Source organism: Macaca fascicularis, chromosome 14, assembly GCF_037993035.2.
Source record: "Macaca fascicularis isolate 582-1 chromosome 14, T2T-MFA8v1.1".
Lineage (NCBI taxonomy): Eukaryota > Metazoa > Chordata > Mammalia > Primates > Cercopithecidae > Macaca > Macaca fascicularis.
The window spans coordinates 125,265,071-125,292,628 of record NC_088388.1 but is presented as its reverse complement, the minus strand read 5'-3'; the positions used below and the strand labels follow the sequence as shown (position 1 = coordinate 125,292,628).

The window sequence follows — 27,558 nt, the reverse complement described above, 5'->3', positions numbered from 1 at the left end:
TTGCTCCAGCTGGAAATTCATGGTGCCCACCCATCTCAAGGGCAGTCCCTCCCAGATCCTGCCTGGATGTTTGGAGAGAGCTGATAGGGAGTGACATGGCTCCAAACCTCCAGGGTGTCCATCTGCTGGCTCACTCACTCTGCATCTTGTCCATAAGAGACACGAGCTATGACAATAAGTCTGCTTGTGTATGTGTGTGGGTGTGCATGGATCTGTGTGTGTACTAGTTGGGGTCTGTCTTAGGATCAGGTTAGCATATTACAGCACAGGTGTTTAAAAGAAAATGAACCAACCTCCGGAAGACAGAAATAAGAAATCTTACATAGAAAGCGATCTTCTCTTCTCCTTGCCATAGCAGAAGCAACCTGCCTCTGAAGGGTGAAATGGGGGTGATGTTCTTCCCCACATTGTCTCTTAAGTCAAGTGGGAACAGTTGGGGTAGGTGGTGATCTGCATCTCTATCTCCAGAAGGAGACTTGGTTTTGACAAAGAGCCAAGCAAGACACAAAGGCTCAAATGGAACAGGCTCAGCATTTCTCTTTTCATGTGTGGCCTTGGAGCTGCCTACACCTCTTTTTATCATCATGGAGCTTATGAAAGCAATCAGATCATCGGTCTAGTTTTCTGCAATTATGTTCTTGAATAGAAGAAAATTCCTAAAAACCTTAGGCAGAGAGAAAACAATGATGGTTTTTACCTTCATTTAAAGTATTTTGAGTATTTTGTTGATTGTTGGACTTCTTCCCAAGTTCCGAGTCACAACAAGCATCTGTGCAAGTCTTTTTCTTCCATCTTTCCTTCTTCCCTTCTCTTTTCATATTGTACCATTTATGTAACTCAATGAAAATTAATTCTGCATCTATTATTATGTAATCATGGTCTAGGTACTAGGAATATAAAAGAATGACACAGTCATTACTCTCAAAAATCTTACAGTATAGAAGAGTAGAAAATGTTATGTTTGCTGAAGTTGAGATCCACTAAGGCCTTTATTTTAAAAGCGTAGAGGAGAAGGGTTTAGGAAATGCTTTCTTGCCTACTAAGGGAGGTGTGAGGTAAATGTTGGCACCAGCTGCTTAATGATGCCACAGAGCATGTGTGTCTGGAGGCCGAGGAGAGTTGATTTTTTTTAATTGTTACCTCTTTATGCTAGAGTGAAATGAAACAGAGCCTGTCCCCTCCCTTCTTTGCCTATTTCTAGCTTCCTCTCCACAGCTCCCACTAATGCTGTGTTCTCTGGCTCAGCACTGTTCCCTTTGCCTTTCATTCTACTCCACAAACATAGCTTAGCCCCTACTAAATGTGTGTCTGTCTCTGCTAGGAGGGCTGTGAAGGTTTCAGTGGGGGAAATCCAGCTCCGTATGCTAAGAACCTGCAATGTGCCAGGCTGCAGGCTCTGTGATATATGCCTGGGACAGAGACAAACCACAGTCCCCACCCACTTAATCTCAGTCAAGTGGAGAGTCCAATATGTGTCAAATACCTCAATACCGACCTTACACTATGTGCAGCCACAGAAGACTGTAAGAGGAATAGATGAAGAAAGGTCAGTTCCATCGTGGGAGACAAAGGATGGTTTCAAGATAGAGGTGACACTCGAAGCTTACCATCTAGTAAGAGAAAGAGATTTTGTGCAGAAATCCCCATGATGCAAAGGAGTGCTTCCTGAAAAGTGATATTTGAGCTAGACCATGCCAATGAATAAAATTTTCAACATTCATTCGTTCATCCAACAGATATATACTGAGTAGTTAATGTTTTCCCAGATAAGGGGAATGCAGTAATTTAGAAGAGAGACAAACATCCTTGCCCACACGGAGCTTACATTCTAGTGGAGAAGACATAAAGTACATGACATACATGAGTTAGAGCATGGCTCAGCACATTTTTCCTGGAAAAGCCTAATCACTAGTAAGTGAATATTCTAGTCTTTATAGATCTTGTGATCTCTTTAGCAACTACTCAGTTTTGCCATTGTGGCATGAAAGCAGTCATAGACAATACATACATGAATAAGCATGTCTGTGTTCTCATAAAACTTTATTTACAAAAACAGGGAGTGGACTGAATTTGGCCCCAAGGGTCATCGTTTGCCAACCCCCGATACAGTGTAAGGTAGATAGTCCGAAGAGCTAAACAGAAAACATAAATCAGGAATAAATAAATACATACAAGAAATGTTGGAGAAAGGGCTTCAAATTTCAGTAGGGAAAAAATATCCCCAAAAGGTGAACGAGACTTCCTGTAGGAAGTGAGGGAGTGAACCATGAACAGCTAGTCCAGACCCCAGGGAGTGGAATGAGTCTGCCAAGTTCAAGTGTCAGCTGAGGGCTGATGACTGGAAACTGGATGTTTTCAGGCAGATAGACTGGGATGGAGGAGAGAAGTGACAGCAGGTGCTTGAGGAACAGTTTGGCAGGAGCATGAGGTGTATATGGTAGAGTTATAGACAGAAGACAAGGCTGGAAGTGGAAACCATGACATATCATTGGGAGCCTTGACTGCCATGCTAAGGGGTCCTGACATTGTTCATAGGGAAGGACTTCCCTGAGAACCCTTCTCTTCTGACCAGAGCACTCACAAACGGTTCCAGAACACAAACAGGCTTTTGGACTGTGAGTCACCATCCTGGTATCAGCCACATGGAGCTGTCCTACATCAGGGACTGTGCTGGTGACCCAGGTGGCTCTGCACAGGTGTGAAGCTGCAGCTATCCCTCCAAAGCACCCTGTTACCATCCTTCCTTCAGTATCAGGGCCTCCTTGCCAGATCCTAGGGGAGAGTGCAGTTATGGGGACTCAAGCTCTTCCCCTGACTTCTCTCAGCAAATCCAAAATAAAGCCTTGGCCTTCAGTCTCTGTCTTCTTGAGCAGGCTTCTTTGCTATTGCCAGAGAAGCACCTACTCTGTGCCATGCACCGTGTTAGATGTCTTGCGTGTGTTATCTTATTTATTCCACGTGATTTTTTTTTTTTTTTTTTGAGACGGAGTTTTACTCTTGTTGCTCAGGCTAGAGTGCAATGGCGCATCTTGGCTCACCGCAACCTCTACCTCCTGGGTTCAAGCAATTCTCCTGCCTCAGCCTCCCAAGTAGCTGGGATTATAGGCATATGCCACCATACCCACCTAATTTTGTATTTTTAGTAGAGACAGGGCTTCTCCATGTTGGTCAAGCTGGTCTCAAACTCCCGACCTCAGATGATCTACCCGCCTCGGCCTCTCAAAGTGCTGGGACTACAGGCATGAGACACCACACCTGGCCTCATGATTCTTTAAGGAAGGTGCTGTCTTGTGGAAACTGAGGCTAAGCACAATCAGTGTCAACCAAATGAGAGCCAGAATTTGAGACTAAGTCAATCTAGTCTCAAAGTTCTTTCCAAATCGCCATGTTGTTTCTCATTCAATCTGTCTCAGAAAGCACTTTGGCTCCCAGCCAAAATTGTTCTCATTTCAGGGCTCCCTCCCTTGCCAGCTCGGCTGGTGCCCAATTAGCTTCTTCCCTAGGAATCCCAGTTTCTCTCTCTCCCCTCTCTCAAGCACATGAAATAGACCTTTCTCCCAGACTGTTCCCTGCCCCCACCCTTTAACATATGACTCCAGATCTTCCTGCTCTCCTCTGCCCTTTACTGGATGCTCTTCTCCTCCAGGTCCCCTCACTATCTTCCCCCACCTTCTCCCAGGCATCCTCTTCAATGCCAGCCCTACAGCATCACCTGCGTGTCCCCTGGCCCAGCCACAAGCCAATTCCTTTCTCTCTCATGAGGGTGATCATAACTGGTTTTCCCAGGACAGTCTTGGCCTGTGCCTGTGGCCCTAACATAACTATTATAACTCTCATTCACTCTCAAGAGTGTCTGTGTCTGGGTGCTGAATATCTTCACCTACACTGGGCATGGGAGTGAACACTAATTTAAACCCTCAGATCTAAGTTGAAAATAATTTTGTTTTTTGCAATTTTTCACCCACCTAATATTTTTACTTCCTTAGATGCACCCTGCAATGTAACATATTTCCTCCAGGCCTGATTTTTAACTAGAGTGGTAAAATCCTTCTTTGAGGGATTTGGGATTTCACTGACATTTAGAACTTCATATCTCCAGGGAATCAGGCAGATACAGCCCCACCATGCAAACACAAAACCTCCTGCATGCAAACACTACCATGAGGGCTGGTGGGACAGGCAAGGACGGCAGAGTCTCACCAGGTCCAAATCCATCCCCTCAGCAAATATTTATTTGGCACCTACTATTCTGAGCACTGGAAAGACATAGTGGACAAGACAGATTAAGCCCCTGCCCTCAAAGAGCTTACATTCAAGTGGGAGCTCAGGCAATTTACAAATAAATATATGCTATGTCAGGCAATAAGTTCAATGAAGAAACATAAGACAAAGTCAAGAGGCAGGAAAAATAGTAAGGACCCAGAAGCTGAAGAGGAGCCTGCAGATTGGCTTGAGAAGTGGCAAGGAGGTTAGTTCAGCGAAAGCAGATGAGTCAAAGGGGAATGGGTAGGAGCTGAAATCGGAGAGGCAGAGACACCAGACCCTGACCCTAAGCCATCGAAAGTTTGGAGAGAGGAGCGATTGGATTCAACTGACATTGCTACATTGAATAAGGATGGCTCCTCTGGCCACTGGGTTGAGAAGAGGCTGAAGCAGGGAAGAAGCAGGGTGTCTCTCAGGAGCCTCATCAGATGCAAGGTGATGCTGTCTTGGACCAGGGTGGGGGCAGCAGAGATTGTAAGAAGTGGTCATTTTCTGGATAAAAGATTGAATGAGAAGCATGAAGGAAAGGCATCAGGGATGACTTCTAATGTTGTGGCCTTGGAAGCCACAAAAGGAAGCATAAGTTGCCATTGGCTGAGATAGGGATGATTTTGACAAGGTCTGGAGGGAGGGGCTGTGTGGCAAAGGCAGGAGTTGGCTGTGGATGAGTTACATTTTAGAAACCTAGGAGACGTTCAAATGGAAATGCCCAGCAAGGAGGTAGACTTCAGCATGCAGGTGGAACAAAAGCCATGAGACTAAGTAAGATCACCCAGGCAGTGAATGTAGACAGCCTGGAGAAGCCCTGAGGTCCTCCAACATTTGGGAATAATAGAGATAGGGAGGAACTAACAAAGGAGATGGAGAAGGCATAGCTGTAAGAGTAGACCCATAAGAGATTGCTTTCCCAGAGGCTAAAAGAAGAAGGTGTTCTAACATAAGAGCTGGCCATTTGTGCCAATAAGGAGTTGACCATTGGATTTGTCAACATGGAGTCATGGTAATTTAGGAAGAAGCCGTTTCAGTGGCTTACTTTTAGATTTGAGACAAAACCAGAATAAGTGGGTTACCGAGCATCAGAATGAAGGGAAATGCGTTCGTCTAGATGGAGACAGTGAGAGACAGCTCTTTTGAGTTCTGTAAAAGAGAACACAGCAAAGGAGCTATAGCAGGAGGAAAACAAACATTGAGAAAGCTTTCTCCATTAAAAAAAAAGTTAGAGATATTACAGCATATTTTTAAGAAGATGATTAAATAAAGGGGGAATGATGACTCTGGAGGGAAAGGAGACAAACGTTTGGATCAATGCCCTTGAGTGGGAGAAGCGGGCTGGGATTCAGCATCAGAGAGGAGGGCTTGGCTTCCTGGGGCAGAAAGACTCAGTGAGGCCCCCTGGTATCATATCAATGGGGCTCCTGGCCGGGGCGGTGTGACCCTAATCCTTAGCAGCTCTGCCCATGGCTTCCCTGCCCCTGGTGAACTTGGCAAATCACTTATTGTCTAATTCTCAGGTTCCTCATCTTAAATATTAACTTACCATGCCCACGGCAAATGATTACTGTTGAAAGTAAATAAAATATGTGTAAAGCACAGCACTTATCCTTAACAAGTTAAGGCTAGATCCTTTCTACCTTCTTTCCCCAGTTTGCCCTCCAGCATTTCTCTGAGGACTTCCGACTCATCCAGAGAAACTTGGATGGCCCTTCCGCTGCTAATGCTGCTTAAAGGCCAGCAGGGCCAAAAGCAGGCACAGCCAAGTGCTTCCAGTGCCCCCAAACACCCCCGTCCTTATATTTGTCTCAATAGCTTAGTGTCTATGATTTGGTGAGTCATCTTTCTATGGCAATTTTTCATTTCCGTGCAGCCTCTTGGAGTTGGGTTCCGCAACTTGCACCTGCATGCAGCTAGGATCTTCAAAGAGCTGCTTCCCACTGAGTGAGCCCAGCCAGGGAGCCCCTCCCTCAGAGCCACAGCACAGAAGAGGTGGGTGTCTGGCTGCAGTTCTGGGTGGGCCCCGCCTGCCTGAGCCTGAGGCAAAGGGCAGAAATGTGGCTGCAGGAGATGGAAGGGTGTGAGAGAGCCCAGAGCTGGGATGCAAGCCCTTCTCTCAGCCCAAACTCTGGTGATGCTACCTTGCCCAGGTAGGAGATCACTGAATCTCTGACCCAGAAAGACAAAGCTCTTGTCATGAGGAAAGGGACGTTTTAACTTCTATCCATGAACCTCCCAATGAAAAAATGTAAAGTTCTGTCAAAACAGGTTAGCATATTAGCAATCACGGCTCACTACCATCTGTATTTGTTCCATTTGTGCCGTTTATGATGGTTATCCACATTAATTATTTCACTGCTAAAGTCCCTTCTAATTTCTGAACACTGTTATTTCTAAGAAAGATGGATATTAAATATGCCACACATCAGCGCAGGGTGGCATTACAGCATGCCATTAAGTTCAGATGCTGAGGCTCAGTAGAAAATCATTTTGCTATTTGTAATTGCAATAAAGTGTTTTATGTTGTGGCTCAGCATGAAGAATAGCACTGATGGAAACTGACTTCTTAGTTTGGCAATGACCCTGAACTCACTAAAACAGACGAGAACCACTAGGTGGGGGTGACTGGCCAGCAGGAGGACAGAGATGAGTCAGGACGGAGGAGAAGGTGTGTGGTGACAGCCGTTCCCAAGCCTGGCCACGCCACCCTGCCTGAGCAGAGTCTACAAGGAGCAGTTCCCCGCGAGAACTTCCAGAGCATTTAAGTCAATAGATCTAGGGTAAGGAGCAGCCAACAGGTGGAACATTCTATCACTGCTGGTTCACATAGCCACTTGTACAACAGTGGCACCTTCAGAGCAGTGACCACTGTCAAAGTACCTGAGCTTATAAACTATAATCACACTTCCACTATTTCATTAAATAACATGACAGCCTTGGATGGGAGCTATTATTGTTAACATATCCAAGACACCATAGAGTAATTAGCTTCCCTCCTAACTCCCAACCTCAGCCTCCCAAAAGGATACCAGTGGGTTCAACAGTTAAAGTCCAGGGAGGACAACCTTGAAGGTAAGGACCAGCGTGAAGGTCTAAGGAAAGCAAAGGAAGCTCCCTCTGTGGTGTTCTTTGTTTTAAAGTGATGTTTGAGATGGTGATCTGACCTGAGTGAGGAAGGATCAAATGCTTCTTCCAGATCCCTTCCGGTTCAAGCACATGTTCATCCTCCCATTGGTCATTCATCTGTCAAAAACTCACCCAACCAGCTCAGCATGCACTGAGCTCTATTCCTGCCCTAAGCTCATCCCCACCTTCCCCGGTAACCAGAGCAAAGAAGTCGGCAGCCACAAGCCAGGGAAAGGAAGCAAAACAGGCACCCACTGCAAATAATGGGTGGATCCCATCTAGATGAGGTCCAGGATAAAATGAAAATCAGCTGGCGTGAATCAGCTGTTACTCTCCCCCATGCCTGCCCGCCACACACACACACTCGCACTCACACTCAGGCTAGCAAATACCTTCTTTGACTGATATGGCCAGTTTTTAGATGAATTTGACTGTTTCTTCTGGGGAGATAGCTCCCCCTGGTGTTTGGAGGCCCAGGTTTTCACAGGCCCCAGTGAGTGTCCCCAGGAATCTTCTGTGCTCAACCAGTATCACTTAGATGGGAGCTAGAGACCCATAAAAGTCAGTCCCTGCCTGTTTCCCTGGGATGTGGCTGAGCTGTGTCATCTGAAACTGCCTTTGTCTCCTGAGCTCCAGTGCTAACCTCCCTACCTCCTCAATGCTGTGGTTCTGGGCAAAGTTGTTGAAACTCTCACAGCCCCCACCTCTCACCTATAAAAATGCGGGAGATAACACCAAGGCAGTGTTAGCGTGAGATCAAATAATAACGAAATGGCACCTAGCTCAATGCGTGACACCTAGCAGGTGCTCCATACATACTAGCTGCTTTGCTCTTTTTAGTTTAAGGGTTTCAAAATCTTGCTTTCCAGCTCCCTCCCTTCCCCTATTTTCCTCCCCCTCCCTCTTCTTCCCAAATCTTCACCCTAACCTTTCTCTTTCTTTCATAGCTCCCTCCTGTCTGTATCTCCTTCTCCCCTCCTGTCTCCCTCTCCCTCTCTCCATCTCCTTTCTTCTTTCTCCTTCTTTCTCATCACCTCTCGCATTCCCCCTCACCTCCCTGTCTGCCTCTTTTTCCCACACCTCTTCCTCCGCCCTTCTCCTGCCCAACCTCGTGCCTAAGAACTAACATTGGGTGTATGGAGGGTACTCTCCAAAGATAAATTGCATCCTGTGCTAAGTCAGAGAGGAGCCATTTTTCCACTAGTCAATAACACTGCAGATTGCTCTTGTATTCTTCAGAGGAGCACCAAGGGCTTTTCTGCGTACTTGACAGTGGAACACTGGCCCCTCTGCCACCGTGTTCATCGTGGATGGTGTTTGAACATTCTCTGTCTTCCCTCTTGCTCTTGTGCATTCCCTCTGATGTTTGCCTCCCCCGTATTCTCTTTTCCTCCTTTGCCTGCCCTCTCCTTATTTCTAATCTCATTTTTTCTCTTCTCTTTTGTACGTTTCATGTGCTGTAGTCCCTTTTCCTCTTGTTTTTGATTTGCAAAATGGCCCTTGTTCTCCTATATTCCCAAACTGCATTTTCTCAAGCAGCCTGCAATATTTCTTCCCTGTCACTGTAAAAGCTTTTTCATCTCCATTTGGAGGCATTTGCCCAGATCATTTCTTTCCTTAAGATCACAGTGATGAGCCCATGTGGTCTTGAGCTGTCAACAATCCACAGGAAAGGAGAGCACTGACTTAAAACTTGCATTTTAATTTGGAGACCCCCTCAGAGGCTGGCCAGGGCAGAGCGGAAGTACAGCAACTGGCCCAGACCGGCCCCGGTTGTGCACCGAGATCTTTGGGAAGATCTGAAAGGAAGGAACCTGAAAATGCTGAATAGTTTTCTTCCCCCACAAAACAGAGGGGGATAGGGTGAGTAGCTCAAGACTGTTTTTCTCAACCGATTTCTTCCTTTACACAGTTCCCTTGAAAGAGGAAACAAACAATTATCAGGTGACAAAACAGAGACTCTATCAGTTGTCTGGGCATTGTCACGGGGTGAAAGTGTCATGGGATTGCACAGGAACCTAATTGTTAGGAGTGTGGAGTCCCCAGCCACGCAGCCACGCAGAAAGGTGGGCTGTGAGTTTAGAATGTGAGAAAAAGAGGAAGCCTGAGTCTTCATCCCGTGGCTTGAGGCCCGGGGTGCCTGCGGTGGGGAAGCAGGAGGAAAGTTCATGGAAGTAAAACTCCGCTGATCACCCAGAAGGGGCCTCCTTCTCTATGGTGGGATTTGGTACATGTGCTCCCACATGGAGCAGCTCAAGGATATCCCACATCTTCCCTCAAAGCAGACCCAGAGACAAGGATTCAAATGCAAGTAGTTTGTTTCAGGAGGTGATCCCAGGAAACCCTGGTAGGGGAGGGAGGAAGTGAGTAGGAAAGGAAGGAAAGATGCCAGTAAAGGATTCATCATCATGTAGATACCACTGTGTGGGACTGGCAGTCAGCCCACCGTGCAACTCTGGGACATGGCATACTCCCCACGGAGAAGTGAGGAAATTGGGGCATTTATCCCCACCAGCTCCACACCCATCATATGTTGAGGGCTGCCTCCCAGGACAGAAACTCTCCAGCACATGCCATTTGCCCAAGACGGAATAAGCATGTTCCCAAATGCCCCCCATCACATCCCGACTCCATCACACCTGCCGTCCCACAGAAAATCACAGGCCTTAGCACAGGTGCCTTCCGCATGTCTAGTTGAATGCTAAGAGGCTGTGGCCAGGGCTGCAACAACATCAGGGCTTGGCCTGGGCCACATGCTCCCCTCTTTATGCTGCTCTAGCCCAGGGGTCTACAGCTTCTACAAAGAGCCAGAGAGTAAATACATTAAGCTTTGCCACCAGAAGGTCTCTGCTGCAACTCCTCCATTGATTCTGCCAGTGCAGTGTGGCAGAGAGGCCAGAGCTGTGTAAGGCAGGTAAGGTGCTCTAGGTACAAAATTGAGGGAGGCACTGACCGTCAGGGCTGTGGCTTGTGCACCACCCTGGGAGTGAGGGTCTCCCTCAATGTTGCACCCTGGGCACCTCCCTCTCCCCTCCCCAGTCCTGGCCCTATGTGATGCAAAAGCTGCAGTACCCAATACAAATGCAGAGGGCGTGGCTGTGTTCCAACAAAACCTCCTTTACAAAAACAGTCAGGGAATCAAATTTGGTCTGCAGTCCTTAGCTGACCCGCCCTATCTAGCCAGACTGGTCTTTTAGGTCCTCCAAGCCCTATGCTCCCCCGCACCCCATTTTCAGATGCTGTTCCGTGCTCCCCACTCATCACCTCACCTGGATATTTCCTACTCGCCTGTTAGCCTCAGGTCAAACATCACCTCTTCAAGGAGATCTCGCTCACTTCTGGCCAAGTCAGATTCCCCTACAGAATCCCACACCCTCCACTCTCCCTCAGCGCACTTATCACCATGGTAATTGCATAGTTAATTGTGTCATTTGTTGTTGAATGTCTGTCACCCTCTGTAAAATGTACATTCCCATCAGTTACCAGGGACTGTTGCGTCTACTTCCTAATAAGCCTGGAATCTTTCGCTCCTCACCACCCAGCGCAGCCCTGACCCAGGCCTTCATCATTTCTTACCTAGGTCCGCAACAGCCTCCTGCCTGATCTTCCTGCATACCTCAAAGCATCCTGGGGCTCCCCATTATCTTCATGAGGACGTCCAAACTTCTAAGAATGGCATAAATAGCACTTCACATCTGGGGCCCTGCCCCTAGCTCTGCCCTCATCTCCTCCCCGCCTTGGCCCACTCGCTTTGCTTCAGTGATGCTGCCCTGCCCATTGTCCCCTACTTCCTAAATGCATGAGGCTCTCTGGTTTCCAGGCCTTTGCATGGGCTGTGACCTCTGCATGGAACTTCCTTTCTCCCTTTGTGCACATCCCAGCATCAGTCTGCACCATCAGCTCCCCTAAATGGCCTTCTCAGACCGTTCGTCCTCACAGCCCCAACTCTTCCGGTCTTGGTTAGGAATCAGCAATGTGGGCTTCCATAGCCCCCTGTGCTTCCTCAGTTTCAGGTTTCTCACACCTTGCTATAGCTGTTTACCTATCTGCCACTCTTATGAGAGAATGAACACCCTGAGACCAGGAACCTAGCACCCAGCACCCAGTGCCAGCACCTAGCACCCAACATTCAACACCTAGCACCTAGCACCTAATACCTAGCACCACACCAGGGCTTAGAAGGCACTCAATAAATGTCTCGTACATGACCAAAAAGCCTTGGACACCTAAACTGTGGTTTCTTTTCAGTGACTAGTGGGGGGATTTAAATGGCCTCTGGACCGTTTTTCATCTTGTAGGAGGAACAAGGATGACAAAAACGGGTCGTGGCCAAAAACACTATCTCCACCTACTTTTCTCTGCTGGTAGCTTTCAGGTTGTCGCCAACCTCAGAAGGCCACAGTACCAAACTTAGAGGCCCTACCCCCTTTCCCTCCTCTTGAGACTCACGCCATGAGTGGGAAAAGCTGTGGCGCATGACCCTCACCTGCCTGTGTCCTGGCTCTGAGGGAAAGGTCCCGCACCCGGAGAATGAGGTGGCAATATAGACCTCCATCTTCTCTTCTCCTCCCACATCCCTAGGAAAAGGGGGCAAGCCAACATTGACCAGAACGCAAGGGCTGACGAGGTGGAGCAGGCAGCAGGGGTGCCCCAGATTGAAGAGGCGTGGCCTTTCCCGGCACAGCAGCATCTGGGCAGAGGGTTCTGAGGGGCTCCGTCCTCCCAGACCCTGCCTCACTCAGAGAGGCCGCCTTAGGAGTTGCTTTGATAAGTGAGGACAGCCCCAGCCCCCCAAAATACACGTGCACACACACACACACACACACACACACACACACACACACCACACACACACACGCCCTTATCTGGAGCACACATTTCCTTCGGGCCCGGCAGCCAGCTGTACTGTCACTTTCGTGATTGCAGATAATTCGCATTCAAACAAACTCTGACTCACCAGAGACACAGAAAGAAAATGCTACTAGAGTAGGAAAGTCGCCGCGCGCTGTTTTGCTCTTCCCGTTCCTGGCATCTTTCATGTCGGAAGAGGACCACGGGGAGTGGGGCGTGGCTGGCTGACGGCAGAAGGCCCGGGCCGCCTTGCTAAGAAACAGGAGGTCAGCGCCACTGCGGAGCGGCCTTCCTGGACCCCAGAGGAGTCGTTCCCAGTGGAGTGTCGGCTCTTTGGTGTCCCTGGAATATCTTGTTGTTAGGGATGTTCTGCTTTTTATAATGAAGCGGATCCCACCGCCGCCCATGCATCAGGTTCACCGGAGAGAGGGCAGCTGGGAGGGAAGGCTCTGTGGCTTGAAGAGGCCCGTTGCTGGCACAGCATCCTCGCACAGTGGGAACTGATTAAAAATATAGATTCCTGAGCCTACCAAATTCTCACCTTACTAAATCAGACCTTTTGGCTCATTCCTACTAAGTTAGAATTTCTAGGGAACTGGACAGAAGTCTTTTTTGTTTAATTTTACAGCTAACATGATACTAATTCTGCTATTTGGGAACTACTCATATAATAAATTTTTGTTTGTTTGTTTTTTGGGTTTTTCTTTTTTGAGACGGAGTCTCGCTCTGTCACCTAGGCTGGAGTGCAGTGGCGTGATCTCAGTTCAATGCAACCTCTGCCTCCCGGGTTCAAGTGATTCTCATGCCTCAGCCTCCCAAGTAGCTGGGATTATAGGCGTGAGCCACCACACCCAGCTACTTTTTGTATTTTTAGTAGAGGCAGGGGTTTCACCATATTGGCGAGGCTGGTCTCAAACTCCTGACCTCAGGTGATCCACTTGCCTTGGCCTCCCGAAGTGCTGGGATTACAGGCTTATATAATAAATTATATCCAGAATTCTCTTTAAACTTGGGCGGTTGTGTGCTCGCGCATCAGGCAAGATGGAGACTGTCCTATTGCAGTAACTCCATTCCTTCTGCCACCCACTGGATCCATAAAAAGATGGAGCAGAGATTTTTCTCTCAGGATCCAAAAGCACTTTAGATTCTCCTGCAGTCACTGTTGGTAACCTGAATACTCAGAGTGTTTGATGATTCGTGGTTAGGTTGATTCGTGTAGACCACAGATTTTTCTTGGGGGAAAGCGAACTTAGTTCTCCTTGTTCCAAGGAGGGGACACCTGAAACCTAGCTGCCCTTGGCTGTCCCGGCAGCCACCATCCTCATCACAGCCTGCACATTGTGAAGAGGCCTATCAGGTTGAGACTACAGTCATGCATTAATTAAAGTTTAATTAATTATTAAAGTGGTATTTATTGAGGTTTAGCAACTCCCAAATAACCTTCATGTTTGTGGCAGTTGTCAAACTGTAGTAGTTCTGTTCTTAATAATCAATTGTGATCTGCTTGACTTGGAATCACTTTTCTTATTTAGCCTAAAACAAACCTTTATTTGAGACACTTAATTATAAGTGAGGCTGATTTGTCTTCCTTCGGGGCACCAGGGATTCTGAGTCCAAGTGGGATGAGAGGGGTCCCCAGCTGAGGACAGAGAAGGGGGTCCTGCCCTAGTATATATGGAGGGCGATGGTTATTCACAGGGTGCATCATTTAGCAAAATCGTTCTCCAAGCTTCCATCTGCATACACTTTAACTGGAGCTTTAAAGACTGCCTTCTCATCTCATTAGGAATCTCAGCATGCCATGAAGGGTTACTTGAATGCTATTGAACGGTGTTGGGAAGCTAAAGCTACTTCCCACTCAGGTACTTCCAGAACCACGCTGAACTTAAACAGGAAGAGAGGAAGGCTCAACGGGAAGAATAGGGTGCCACAGTGAGCTAGCTATCTCCCTTCTCTCCTCAGCTTTGTGAAGTCCTGTGTTCTGACCTCATGAGTTCGGTGAACACGGCCCCCTAAGACAAGGCACTGCTCCGAGAAGCCACCTGGTGGTCAGGGCCCTGCTGCCTGTGGACAGGTCTGGGGTCCACCAGTGCCAGCCCATCTGCTGATGGACACAGGGCAGAATAGTAGAATGAGCATGGGCTTAGTGAGGAGGAGATTGGGATTCCAGTGCCAGACTTGATACTCATTATGTATATCTCCTAGGAATGTTTCTTTCCACCCTGAGCTTTGGATCTTCTATCTCTAAAATGGCTGTGACAGTAACTTCCTGGCAGGCCATGTGTAAGGATTAGAGATAATGATTGCGGAATGTTCACAGAGTAGCCTGGTGCTTGCTGTATAGAAGACGCTCAGTAAAGGTAGCTCACATCATTACCTACCATCGTGCCCCAGTACGCAGCCTCTCCAGCTCCCTTGGACAATGCCTGCCTGGCCTCTTGTATTAGTTTCCCTGGGCTGCTGTAACAAAATACTACAGTCCTGTGGCTTAAACAACAGAAACTTATTTTCTCACAATTCTGGAGGCAGGAGGTCTGAGATGGAGGTGTCTGCAGGGTTGGTTTCTCCTGAGGCCTCCCCTTGGCTTACAGATGTCTGCCTTCCCTTATCTTCACATGGTCTTCCCTCTGTACCTCTTTGTGTCCAAATTTTCTCTTTTTATAAGGACACCAGTTATGCAGGATTAGGACCCACCCTAATGACCTCATTTTCACTTAATCACCTCTTTAAAGACCCTATCTCCAAATATAGACACATTCTGAAGTATTGGGGCATATGAATATTGGGGGCTCAGTTCAATCTTCTCCCTATCACCACCACTAGCACTCATTAGCAGGTGTTTGCTGTACTTTAGCCAGTTAGGCGTGAACTCTGTCTTTCCTGTTTGGCTGCATCTTCTGCCCGGAGGTGCTGCCCCTCCACCCCTACTCCCAGGGAAGAGATAGGGCTGATTGGAACCCCAGAGGTCATCTTGGGATAGAGGAGATGATAAAGCCAAATAGTCAAGGCACCCATATTTTGGGGAGAGTTTTGAATGCCAGGAAGAGGACTTGAAATTGATCTAATAATCTCTTCACCTTTTTGCACAGTGTAGGCTCTGCTCTCCTTCTTTGTTGATCAGAAGGGATACGCTGAGTTTGGTGTTCTAGAAAGATCCACCTGGCCATGATAACACAGGCTGTCCTTGGTTGGGGGCAGAAACTGTTGGATTAGCACGGATCAGGACAGTAACATTGGGATAGAGAAGAAACCAATTCGAGAAACACCCTGAAGGAAGAAACACTGAGTTTAATGACAGTTTGGATATGAGGAGAGGAGGATGAAAAAGAAAGGGAGAGATCATAGCTGATCCTTTGGCCTTAGACCTGGCTTAGTGGTGATTGGTGCATTTGATAGAAACGGGAGCTGGAGAGCGGAGGGAGGAAGGTTAGTGAACTCCTCAGAGGTCATGCTGAATGTGTGGCAGGGCCCTGGAGGCCCTGGAGAAATGGGAGAGGAGGTCCCGGTCCATCAGCAAGGAGTGCCCAGCTGGGAGTGCCATTCTGGGCTCTCTGGTTTGCTGGTGCCTCTTCTGGACATTGAGCTGCACACCCTCCTTCCTTCCCCACCCCAGAACCCACGTGGGAACTGCAACTTGTTAATTAAGCTGTTGCTACTGATAGTGATGACTCCTGGTCTTGTGTGCCCTGGGCCAGGGTTTGAGATCTGAGATAAAGGACTCTATTTCCAGTCTTCCCCTCCAAAGAAAATAGGGTATTCACAGCTGAATTACCCATCTACTTCCCCATTTTCCAAGAGAAAAACAAATAGAATTCCTAAGCAGAGCACTTTTCTGGATAAATGCCCTTGGTGAGGAAGACATTGTCATTCCAGTTTTGCTTATTCAGACTTTCTGAGCCTTCTCAGATGCTTGACTTCACATCCTCATTTTGCCCGCTTTGGTAGCAATATAACATTGTAAACTGCCAGGAAAAAGCAGCAGCACAGGCAGATGAGTTTTCAGGCGGCATGGATATTTCTGACTCCCTGACAAGGGAGTCCTTTCACATGGGAAAAGTCAGTGGAGGAGGAAGATTGGGTGTGTTTCTTTCTGATCAAATGGCACAGGGATACTCTGGGACCTATGGAGATCATCACCTGGTTCAGGGATAGGGAGGAGAGTACTGTCAGTCGCCTGTTTCACCCTCCACCAACTTGACCCCACTACCCCATGTAATACTGCAAGTGAGTGAACAGGCAAGAGAATGAATGTATGGGGATGGCCAACAAAAAGAGAACTGCTTTCTCAGGGGAGGCAAGAAGGGTGAAGTTTTGGCCCAGAGTGGAAGAATTCCTAGGAAAGCCCAAAAACAGAAGAAAAAGCTCATCACAAGGACCTAGAGGAAGCACTTAAGAGCCATTATGGGAAGGAATTTTTGTAGTCTGGGACCAATGACCCAGGGAAAGGAGACTTTCTAAAGAAGTGCTGAGAAGAATCCACAGGGTGAAAAGAATGAGTTAGATTAGAATTTAAATGGAAGCATTCTATCCAGGACTGGCAGTACAGGCTGAGTACCTTAGCCCCTGGCTCCAAGAGCAAACTGCAGTCTCAGAGGAAATGCAGACTGAAAAGGCTAAGAAGCAGCCTTCAGTATTGACATATGAACAGAGAGAGCAATGGACTGACATAGAGTATAGACATAGGCCCAAATATATACCTGGGCAGATAGTATATGACCAAGTAGTGTTTTGAAGCAGTGGGGGGATAGATCAATGATCAATGAAGGCTATGGGCAACTGGCCCAACATTTGTGGAGAAAAAATTAGACAGGATCCCTTCCTCACCCCTTGTAGCAAGACAAACATCCACTTGGATGAAAGACAAAACCATAAAATCAGACAAAAATAAAATGTGTCAGATGTATATGCGTGTGAGTGTATGCACAGTCAACAGCCAAAAAAAAAAGACATGGATGAGGTGTCTCACGTCTGTAATCCAAATACTTTGAGAGGCTGAGGTGAGAGGATCACCTGAGGAAAGGAATTCAAGACCAGCCTGGGCAAGGTCCCCATCTCTACAAAAACATTTAAAAATTAGCCAAGTGTGGTGGCATGCACCTGTAGTCCCAGCTGCTCGAGAGGCTGAGCCAAGAGGATTGCTTGAGCCTAGGAAGTTGAGATTACTGTGAGCTATGATTACCATTGCACTCCAGCCTGGGTGACAGAATGAGTTCCCGTCTCTTAAAAAAAAAAAAAAAGTCAAAAAACAATCTGTGGGAAAAAAAAAAAATGTATAGCACAAATGGCTGATAAAGAGCTAATTTCTTTCATTTGTCATCTGAGAGTTCTTACAATTCAAAAAGGAAAAGGAATTATTAAAATTCAGTACAGAAGAAAGCTCTTATGAGCCAGTAGAAAAATGGGCAAAAGACGTTTACAGAAAAAGAAAAATATAGCTTATAAACATATCAAAAGATGAACCACTTCAATTGTTATTGAAGAAAAGCAAAATAAATGATTTATAAAAATTTATTACACAAGGGAAGATGAAAGGTTTGAGCATATCTCCATGCCCTGTGTACAAGGAAGTGGGGAATCCAGCACATTCACACCATTGGTGGCATGGTACCTTTGGAAGAAAATTTGGCAATATCTATTAAAATTTTAAATTTGCGTGTCTTTTACTAAGCATTTTGTTTCTAGAAATTTAACCTAGAAGTATATATTTATAAATGCGAACAATATCCACATACAGGATGTCTATTGCTGCATTTTTGCAAATAACTAGATAAAAACCTAGATGTACTGAAAGGATGTTTGCATGTCCCCAGTACACTTTCCATTATACACATAGCTGTATATTTACCTATTAAGTATGGTATTCATTAAAAAGAAAATGGTATAGCCAATCAGCAAATTATTGGATATTTATTTAAATGAATCAAATAAATCTTCATGTTTCAGTTCTCTATTTCTATGTAACAAACTATCCCAAAATATAGCCACTGAAAATAAAACCCACCACGTACGATCTTTCATGTTTCTGTGGCTTGGCAATGTTCAGTTGAGTGGTTTACCTGCTCCTTATGGTGACATCGGAGGCTGCAGTCACCTGAAGGCTTGACTGGGCTAGAAGGCCCTAATGGTTCACTCACATGGCTGGCAATCAGCACTGGCTGTTGACTAGGAGCTCGGCTTATGTTTTTGGCCACTGCCTGCATTTTCCTCCATGTGTATTTCCATGTGGGGTAGGCTTCTCACAGCATAGTGGCCAGATTCTGAAAAGGAACATTCTAAGTGCCTGCAAGCAGAAACAGCAAATCTCTTCAAGTTTTTCCCAGAAGTTACGCAGCATCACTTCCTCCACATTTTAGTGATCAAGGCAAGTCACAGTGCCATGGCAGTTCTAAAACAGGGGAGGTAGCCTCCACCTCTTTCTGGGAGGAGTGGCTAAGTGTTTATAGCCACCTGTAGCTTACCACAGTGCATTTTCCATTTATGCACATATACATGGCTATACATTGCATATGCATATACACTTGCACATACATAGTGTTAGACCATTCTTACATTACTATAAAGAAATACCTGAGGCAGGGTAATTTATAAAGAAAAGGAGTTTAATTGGCTCACAGTTCTGCAGGCTGTACAGGAAGCATGGTGCCAGTATCTTCTCAGCTTCTGGTGAGGCCTCAGGAAGCTTCCAATCATGGCAGAAGGTGAAGCGGGAGCAGGCATATCACATGGGGAGAGAAGGTGCAAGAGAGAGGGAAGGAGAAGTACCAGACTTTTAAACAACCAGATCTCATGTGAACTAACTAAGCAAGAACTCACTTATCACCAAGAGGTTAGCGCCGAACCGTTCCTGAGGGAGCGGAACTTCATGGCCCAATCACCTCCCACCAGGCCCCACCTTCTATACTGGGGATCACATTTCAATATGAGATTTGAAGAGGACAGACATCCAAACCATATCACAAAGACATAAATAAAATTTGCAGAATGATGCAAATAAACTGTTTGTAGTCTTGGCACCAGTGGAAAAGGACTGACATCTTTGTACTGTTTGTATCCTTACTATAAATGTGTACATTTTTTGAATTAAGAAAACCTTTTTTTAAGAAAACCAAACGTATGTATTGAGCCATAAAAAGCTATATTCAGTGGGTGAGCTATAAATTTACCACCCACAAACACAGTTCTGACCCGAGAGTCCTCCCACTCCAATCATACAGCTCTGAAGCTGCCTAGAGCTGGCTGATAGTTTTTAGCAAGCTGGCCAGACATAAAGGGCAGAGGCTTTCATCCCATGGCATGGTCGGAGGAGGAGAATACTGCTTCCCTTTGGGTGATGGCCTATGGAGAATCCCAATATCTTCCTTTAGGAGGCCCCCAGCTTGTTTTGTCACCAGTTCTGATATGGTTCCTGTATCAAGCCTTTGGATTGGTACAGGCAGCTAGCCCAAAAGTGACCTGCTAACGCAGACAGCCAGGAGCCATCCTGGAAGCGTGGGCATCCGGAGAGACTCAGACTTCCTCACTTAGCCACAACTCATGAGAACCAAGACATCCAAAAATAGAGCCCTGTCTGTGTATGGAGAGTCAGCTTGAGCCAGATACGCACGTGTGCAGGGACACACAACACAAAGAGGACAGCCTCCTAGAGAAAAACCCTGCAGAACCGTGCCCCAAAACTGAAGCTGCACTCCACCAAGGTCTCTCAGACAGACATTCTAAGCGGCAAGACTGTGAGCCCCTGCAGTCAGCTGGGACTGGTTGCTGCAGTCTTTTGCAAGCCTCTGTTCTGCTGGTACTCACTTCTTTCCAGCCCCACCCCACCTCCTCTCTCCTGCACTCCCCACACCCGACAAACATGCCTCCTACCAGCTGTTGTTCTGTGCTGCTGTGCTCACTGGATTCTGCAGTTAAGGGGAACAGCTGTGCACATGCATGCACATGAACGGATATGATGCAAATGTGTGTGCTGTGTAAATACATGTTGCTCAGCTGGAAGGGCATGTGCAAATGTGTGGGTGTGTGCAGGATTGTGTGACAGCCTTCTGGGCATACATATCAAGAGCAGGTGCTAAGTTCAAGGTGTACCGTGTGACTATGTGTGAATATAGTTATATCTAATTGTGTGAGTGTATATAAATAAGAGAAGGGGGGCGGTGATTCTGGTAGCAACATCTCTGAAAAGACGGGCACAGTGATTCCAGAGAGCGAGTTCAAGCAATCTGACAGACAATTCCATTTCTTCTTCCCTTCTGAGAAAGGGGAGGAACGCAAGATATGTAGATGTCCCCAGCATAACCGCTGCCAGCACCGGCCCTTGAGTGAGATTCACGGCCTGTGTTGGGGGGACGTCCCAAGACAAGGATGACAGAGCCAAGAGAGAAGGATCCAGCCACATTCTGCAAGGACTCCCCATTCTCTTTCCTGCCCTCTGAGACAGGGGTTCTGGCAGGGAAACACTGGCCCCATGAGTCAGAGGGCCCAGGCTTAGGAGTCCTGCCTCCCCTGCCCGTGGGCCTCAGGAAAACAGACGTCTCTTTCGTGTCATGAATGAAGACTAAGTGTGAACTTAGGAGTCAGCCAGCCCAGCATTCAGATTATAGCCCCATCACTCACAATCTGACTGACCTCTGACCGATCACGTAATCCCTCTGGCCTCCGTCTTCTCACTTATAAACTGGGGGTGAGATAATAACAGAACTTACCTGATATAGGGTAGAGGGGAGGATAAAGTGCAAAGCACTTAGCACAGAGCCTGGCACATAACAACGATCAATCATTGGAACGTCGTTGCTCCTGGTGATGAAGATGACGATTCTGTTTGCTGCTCGCAAGCACCCCGTGAGCAAAGCTGCTTCAGAGAACAGCTCTCAGGAACACCGTTCATCCACAGACCATGCAAATGGCAAGCCTCGGCCTTGTGCAGTGCACAGCCTGCAGCAGCCGCCCACGGCAGCCCAGCCTGTGAAGTAGGTCAGATGGAGTAAATGGCAGGAAGCAGCACAGCTGGAAGGAATCCAGGCCTCCTGGCTCTTTACAGTGTCTCCTGCCCCAGCCCAGCCACCCCCCACCTGACCAGGATTCAGAGCCCAGAGAATCTGCCATCTACTATTCACCCTTCTCATGTAGGTCCACACTCACCATAAGCCGTCCTCCCTGCCACTCTGAAAATAAAAAGACTCCTCAAGAGGAAAAAGCAACAATTGCCCTCAGGGGCCCAGCCGGAGGAAAGCCTGCAGCTGGCTGACCTTGCAATGAATGGAGGCAGAACGGGGCTTGCTCCCCTGCTACAGGCTTTCTCCTCCTGGGAACAACTTGGGCACAGGATGGCACCCAGTCCCGCTGATCCTTCTTCAGAGGACCACAGGCCTCAGATCAGACACACACACTCTCTGCAGACCATCCACCTCTAGGGTGCACATTTAAAGTGTGATCAGAGATACAGCGGGGTGCGCCAGGAGGCGGCTGGGCAGAGAGGGCCCTGTCAGTGCAGGGTGGGACGAGGCAGGGAATCTGCCAGTCTTTCTAGAGTGCAAGTGTTTTCCATTCGGCAGCTGCTGTGTGTTTTGTTTTGCTGTGCTTTGTTCTGAAAAGAAGGCAGCGTGTCTGCTGAGGCCTTAGGGCGCCATGGTGAGAGGAAGCTGGTGAAAGCCAAGGGTTGGGAGCTCTGCCCTCCTCCACCTCTCCCTAACATCAGCCTGTCAGCGGAGTCTCTGTCATTGGAGCATCCGGGGTTTGAGTAATGGGAACAGTGTGGCTAAGTCTACCTCGACTTCACACAAAGATGTGACATTTGCAACAATAATAATCATCATCATGATGTCATAGATTTGTGGAGTTCTGTGCATTTTTCAAGGAAAGATTGCTTTCTTTCATTGGTTTTTCAGCACAACCTTGTAATATACCTGCAGCTACCATCAATAGGGTACATTCTATGTGGCAGGCCCCTGCTAGGCATTTTACCTGCATTATCATTAAATTCTCACAACAAATCTACAAGATAGAGAGGATTTGCCCCTGTCTACAGATGAAGGTTTGGACAGGAGACAGAGACCTTAGCAGAATTCCCTAGATAATGGAGCAGAGCTCAGATTTACAGTCAGGTATCTTTGGCTCCAGGCCCACTCTCACAGCCATTCCGCTTTACTCGTAAGTGAATAGGGAGGTAGGTTATTACCCTGTTATAAAGAAAGGAAGGAGACCTAACAAGTGTCAAGTAACTTGCCCAAGACCACACAGCAAGTTAATGACAAATCTAGACCCCAGGACTTGACTGGCGCCTAAAGAACCTTTTAAGCTCCCCCTAAGAATCTTTTATGGCACCTCCATAGGATGGTTGTCTTCCCTCTTTATAGATGGAAAACCTAAGGTACAGGTTAGAGAAGGATTTGTCCAAATTCTTCTAGCAAACAGTAGGGGCAGGGCTTCTCCCCAGGCAGGGAGTGGCTCCAGGACTCCGCCCAGGTGCTGCCCTGGGAGGTCCCAGCCCATCTCCTCCACCCTCTGACCTCCTCACTGCCTTCTCTGGTGAAGGGAGTTCTGTGGGCCTCTGCTCCTCTTTTCTCTGTAGCATGCCATGAGAGTTTCTAAGCAGAACAGAAAAGACTCTACTTCTAAGAGTACCCAACCCAATGACTTTCCAAGGATTCTTCAGTTTTATGATGACAGGACACAGGCTGAGAGATCGCAAGCTCCAAGCTACCAAGAAGGAAGAACTATTGATTCAGAGCGTTTCTGCCCAGCTTCCTCCCAGCTGTTCCTCTTAGAAGTCCTTTGTAACAGCGCGAACACAGCCCCCGCTCCCTCTCCCACCAAGACTGAGAGAATCCAGGGGGCTCAGTGCTGCTCAACATGTCACGCTGATGCCGGAGATTTATGTTGAGAGATGGATGCAAAGACCAATCACCTGTAACGTTGGCATATCCAGGAATTCATCATGAAGGGGTGTCACACACATGCACACACGCATACACACACCAATCACGTAATTCATTTATTGTCAAAGAGAGTGTTACTGAGAAATGAACCTTGATGTTGCAAAGTGATTGAAATGCATTGAGATAATTTCATTGTAGCTACCTTGTTCAAATGGCCCTTTCATGGCAATGCAGTGTGGTTTCTGCAAAGAGACACTGACGTATGTTCAGGCTTTCAGAAGCTATTTTGGGATGAATGGGCTACTGGGCTGGCTTTGTGGGTTCTTGTTAAATGAAATAAATCTGGAGGCCTTAATTCTGGCTTTGTCTACGTGGCCGGATATAAGTTTCTGAGAAGGGCTGAGGCAGGAGCTGAGTTTAAAGGAACTGAGCTCATTAGCTCAAGACTGCTGAGGAGGGTGTGGGGGGTGAATGCTTGTAAAGAAGATCTCAGAGAGCTGTTTGCCCATCACCAAGTCAGGCCTGTGGCACATTGTGGGGCAGGGAGGGGATTACAGGGGGAGACGTTTCACCTGCTGAATAGCGGGATGAGTCTCACAGAAAAGACAATGCCTGGGCTCCCCAGAGCCCAGCTGCTTCCTGAGGCCCATTCCCCAGCCTTCTGAGAATGGGGTCCGCCAGAAAGGCTAGGAGGCAGAGGATCGGCCAAAGGTGGGGCCGCAGCTGATCTGGAGACAGCAGCAGAGATTAGTAAAGGGAGATATTAGGTTAGTGCAAAAGTAATTGCAGTTTTGCCATTAAAAGTAATTGCAAAAACCCCAATTGCTTTTGCACCAACCTAATAATTGTGTGTGGAACACAGTGTGGTGACCTCACATAGTTTTCCAGTCCTGTTCTTCAGAGGGTTCTTAAGAAGAAAGCAGCTGTAATGAAGGGGAAAATAAGGTGGTATGCTGCCTCGTCCAATGTGCCATAGTGAGTCATGCAGAAAAATGTGTGTGTACCTGTACTTGTTTCAGAAAGTAGGAAATAAGGATATCAAGTTAATGCTCTGAAGTTACAAGTCACTTCAGTTCTCTGAATTTTTTTTTTTTTTTTTTTTTTTTTTTTTTTTGAGCCAGGGTTTTGCTCTGTCACCTAGGCTGGTCTGCAGTGGCACAAACATAGTTCACTGCAGCCTCAACCTCCTGGGATCAAGCCATCCTCCTGCCTCGATCTCCCGTGTAGCTGGGACCACAGGCATGAGCCACCACGCTCAATGAATTTTTTAATTTTTTTGTAAAGATGGGGGTCCCACTTTCTTGCTCGGGCTGGTCTCGAACCCCTGAACTCAAGTGATCCTCCCACCTCAGCCTCCCAAAGTGCTGGGATTACACACATAAGCCACCATGTCTGGCCTCATTTTTATGTATCTGATAAGGAATATCAGTAACTAATCATCTCACAAAATTGCTAAGATCAGAGATAATGTATGTGAAAGTATTTAGCGAATTACTTTCCGGGCTTAAACTATAATAATAGTAATGCACATACTATAATTATAATTATATATACAATTTTTTCTCCTTAGTAAGCTCTAGATCGATACCATCTAATACACTCATTACTAGCCACATGTGGCAGTGAGCGCTTGAAGCATGGCCAGCTCAAACTGAAGTATGCTGGAAATATAAATATATACCAGGCTTTGAAGACTTATTACCTAAAAAAAGGTAAAATAAATAAATAATTTTGTAATTATAATATATTGAATTAATAATATTTTGAAATATTACTAAAATAAAACATACTATTCAAATAAATTTCACATTTCTTTTTACTCGTTGAATGTGGCTACTAGAAAATTTAAAATTGCAGCTGCAGCTCGTGTTATATTTCTATTAGATGTTGCTGCCCTGGAGAATTGGAAACGTGTTGTATTCAGCCTTTACTGCACCTTGTGGGAACACTATCAATATTTGTCGAATGAATTGTGATGTGAGTCAACTCTTCTCCCCATCCACTCAGCAATTCTGGGGAAGATGCAGTTATGATATCGGGCTGTGTGAAGACAAGCTGGATGGAGGGGCTCTGGCTCTGTCATAATCGCCTGTGTGTGTCATTTCCTTGGCCCAGTCCACATCTAGCGAGTAGGTCACACCTCGTGGCACCCACTGCCACCATCACCTCTCAGCCTTCAAGATCCTCTCGGGGGCATTGGCCTTCATTCCCCTTTTTGACCGGTCCTGCCTCTCTCCTGGCACCCCTCCCAGTAACTACTTAGGACCCACTTATTGGCAAGGAAAGGGAGAAGAGCTGGGATGTGATTTTTCACATGAAAAGAAAACTCCCTGATGAAGAACCTCCCAGCCCCCTAAGATCTCAGCTCCGGCCTGTGCAGCAAGCAGAATGAGAAGCTCTGCACCTCCTGCACGAAGGGCAGTGACTTGGGTGGGAAACCTGGAGCCTTTCCCACTGGGCTCTGTGCACAAGGCCACCTGTCTTCTCTGGGACTCACTGCCAGAGCAGGGAGAGAAGCCAATGGCAGTTGGAGTCACTCGGAGCCCTGGACGTGGGCGCTGGGCAGCGCTCCCCAGGCCAGCTGAGCTGAGCTAATGGGTGGCCACAGACCCTCCCCCACCACTCCCGGCTGGCTTCTTCTCTTCCATTTGCATTCCTCTTCCTCCTCATGCAGCAGAACCCTGGCCTTGACACCTAAGACACTCTAAAGGGATAGGCCTGAGCAGATGCTCTCACGGCCTGCCACCTGCGGGATGCACGGACCGGTGTCTCTGCCAGCCCCTTTCTCCCTGCAGCCCCTGACTTGTGGTCTCCCCAGAGCTGACCTACTAAGACAAGCCGGCAGAAGAGAACCTCCAAGGTGGAGGGACCATGTGGTCCTGCCTCCTTTGGCCTCCATAATAGCGGTTGGAGAGATGATACGACTTTTTAAAATAGAGTCTTAGCAGGCCTGGGAGAGGGATTTGCCTCTCCTGAGTGTCTTTTCTTCAGGATATGTGTCAGAAGGATTCTTAAATCTTCAAAAACTCCTCATCTCTCCGTGAGCATGAGAACGCGGTAGCAGTAAGGCACAGTAAAAAACCTGCTGATAGACAGATGGAATGGTGTAATTATACGCAGGAGGGAGAGAGGGAGCGTTTGCTGAAATTATTAGTGTGGGCAGACAATTAGAGGCTTTTCCAGAAGATTACACTTCTCCCTCCCATCTGCGCTCCATTTAGGAGTTTTTACATTCACAATGCTATTTCCTCCTCAGCTGTGCCATTTGCCATTTTGCCCAAATTATTATTGTGCTTGACTTTGCATTTGTTCAGACTTCACCAGCATTGCCATCTTCCCTTCTTGGCACTTGCTCAGTCTCTGAGCCTCCCTGCACTCTCTCTTCTCATCTCTTCCCCTCTCTTCTTCCTTCACTCTCCCTTCCTCCCGCTTCCCTCATCCCCAACAAAGATCCTCAGACCCCTGTCAAGAGCACAGCTGCTTGTTTGTAGCCTGAGTAGGACTTGATTAATATCCAATAATAGGGAGGTGACCAGAGCAATCATGGGACCCACCCGGAGGCCCCAGGAGAAGCTGAGTCCCCGGCAAGTGAGGCTGGATGAGCATTTAGGATCTGTGGTTTGGACTGGGAGGAAAGAGCCACTTTTACCTGAGTTCAGGTTATTAGGGTTGGTCTAAATCTTCCGACCTCTTTTGGATCTAAAGCTACAGGTCCTGGGGCCTCATCTCTCATCACTATTCATGTATTCATTCATTAAACAAAGAGCCACTGAGCATCAACTGTGTCACAGTCGCAGGACTCAGCACTGGAAAGGTAGAGTAGAACCAACATTCATTGAACGTCTCCTCTGAGTCAGGGTCTGTGGGAAAAGCTTTAGCAACTGGGAACTATTACCCTCATGTTCTAGATAAGAAAACAGGTTCCTAGGGGTTGAGTGGCTTGCACAAGTCAGAGACTGAGTACCCACGCTGTGCAGTGAGCCAGCAAGGCCAGTGCTGGCTGCAGTTCACCCCAGGGCCTAGGGTAATAGAGGAAGACCTGCCTTCTTGTACTGTCATCTCCTGCATAAACAAGCACATAAACAATTACGATTGTAATTAAGGAGGGCTGTGAGCCAGGTGAACACAGGTCTGGGGGAACCCCGGAGGAAGTGACTAAGGCTTCATTTGCAAGGAGGCTGAGGGGAGCATGCTAAGCCGCAGCCCAAAGAAGGCAGAGTTGCAGGGCAGAGCGTCCTGAGCAAAAGGAACAGCGGGTTTGTGCAGGCAGAGGCTGGAAAGGAAGGAGATGACACTTATTTAGTGCATTTTTGTTGTCCTGTTTAAGTGCATTATACCACGTAATCCTCCGGGCAGCTCTTAGGTAGTCTCCGTTAACACAGATGAAGAAACTGAGGCTCAGAAAGGGAAGATAATCTGCCCGGGGAAGCAAGTGCTACAGTAGTGTCTGGATGTA

At 47.3% G+C, this 27,558-nt stretch overlaps 1 protein-coding gene and 1 long non-coding RNA gene across 5 annotated transcripts in view; one reads left to right on the top strand and one right to left on the bottom strand.

Moving 5' to 3' along the window:
• KIRREL3 (kirre like nephrin family adhesion molecule 3) overlaps window positions 1-27,558 on the top strand; it is a 575,278-nt gene that overhangs the window by 275,357 nt on the left and 272,363 nt on the right. The window lies entirely within an intron of this gene.
• Window positions 17,726-21,518, bottom strand: LOC135967162 (uncharacterized). Its single transcript, XR_012422816.1, has 2 exons — window positions 18,288-21,518; window positions 17,726-17,839 (listed from the first exon to the last, which is right to left on the bottom strand). It is a non-coding gene; the product is annotated as an uncharacterized lncRNA (long non-coding RNA).